We start from the raw sequence: 1,927 nt of genomic DNA, 5'->3' as shown, positions 1-1,927 counted from the left end.
CCATTGTTGTATGTCCAGATACCCCTTTTACAGATAAATTGGGGGTCCAGGGGAGTGGGGCACTAATTGGTGGGCCTGATGGATAGAGCTTCATCAGAGCTAAACAAAAAAAAAATCTGAAGCTCCTATGTTCAACAGTTTCTGAGTTATAAAAATTTTTTGAATGTCCAGATAACCCTTTTTCAGATAAAGTTGTGTTTGGGGGGTGGGGGTTCCGTTCCTCTGTCCGTTTGTTTTCTTCCTCTTCTTTCCGCTTTCTTTCTTTCTTTTTTCTCCCTCTCCCCAGCCACTTGGGCCGGCTTCACTTGGGTAATCCCAAGGTGTTCCCTGGCTAGTCCCTCCAGCGTGTCCTGGGTCTTCCTCTGGGCCTCCTCCCGGTGGGACGTGCCCGGAACACCTCACCAGGGAGGCGTCCAGGAGGCATCCTTACCAGATGCCCAAGCCACCTCAACTGGCTCCTCTCGACGTGGAGGAGCAGCGGCTCTACTCTGAGTCCCTCCCGTATGACTGAGCTTCTCACCCTATCTCTAAGGGAGAGCCCAGGATTAAGATTAGTCATTATCAACAAATAATCCAAGTTCTAACACATATTGTGAGCCCTTTAATGACGTTGTGTGTAATCATAAAATTATCATATGACAATGTTTTCTTCATCTCCTCCCTAATTCTTCTTTTATCAATTAAAGATAATGGAACAAAAAGTTCATTAACATAAAAACTGAAGCACCTTTTTTACTATTCTACAATTATTCTACATTTCCTATTCACTCCTCCTGACACTCTGGAAATACTCAAAAAAACCATAAAACATGTATTCACTTTGTAGTTTGTGTCTGTCTGCCTGTCTGTCTGATGAAGAGTGCTGCTGTGTACTTCCTCTTCAGAAAAAGGTGGGACTACTGAACAGAATTTTCTGTTTCATAAATCCATCATGGCCACCACCAGAACTCCTGAAACTTTCATGTTAAGAAGATTTTAACTGAATGCAAAATCTATTATTTACATTTAGAAAAATCTAATGAGCAAACAGGACGAGGTTTTAACCTGGAGTTTCAAAATAAGAGTCTGTCATAGCTTGGCTTATTACTAAAGTAAATCCTGAATAATTTGCAGAATAAACCTACAATTAAACTTAAACTACTAATAGAAAATCAAACATACTTCCAGTCTTTAAATACCAAATCTATGCAATTAATAACTGATGTCCAAGTCTTTGTAAGTACTAGTCAATTACTTCTACACACTTTTATTTAGATTTAGTTATTTTGCAGGTAGATAAAGAAAATGGTAAAATTTGTTAAATAAATACATGTTTTATAAACTAGAACATTGAAATAGAAAGTTTATGTATTTAATAATAATAATAATAATAATAATAATAATAATAATAATGATGATGATGAAGATGATGACGTTCAGTTAGTCCCTCTCAGAGTTCAGATGTTCTCCTTGGGTTAGATCAAATCCTTTGTGATCATGTCAGATATGTCATGTGATGGAGGATCACTGAAGTCTTCAGCTTCTAAATCATCAGATTTAACTCTTGAAAATGAAACAAACTTCAGCCCAAAAACGTTCTGCAGCTGAAAATCCACTGAGCGAGTTCAGACCAAGGGTTTCAGAGAGCTTTCTGAAATATTCTGATTCACCCTGTACCCATCATACACACAGAGACACACACACGCATGCACACACAGACACAGTGTGAGTTTGCCTCACAAACAGTCCGTCAGACTCAGTAAAACTCCTCATGTCTCTTGACTTCAAGCATGAACACACAAACACAACATCCCCGCAGACACAGTGAGTGCCTTAACACTGAGCTGACGCTTTGCAATCTGGCAACAGTAATCCTATTACTGCACGTGTGTGTGTGTGTGTGTGTGTGTGTGTGTGTGTGTGTGTGTGTGTGTGTGTGTGTGTGTGT

Source organism: Austrofundulus limnaeus, unplaced genomic scaffold (assembly GCF_001266775.1).
Source record: "Austrofundulus limnaeus strain Quisiro unplaced genomic scaffold, Austrofundulus_limnaeus-1.0 Scaffold94, whole genome shotgun sequence".
Lineage (NCBI taxonomy): Eukaryota > Metazoa > Chordata > Actinopteri > Cyprinodontiformes > Rivulidae > Austrofundulus > Austrofundulus limnaeus.
This window is presented reverse-complemented; position numbering follows the sequence as displayed.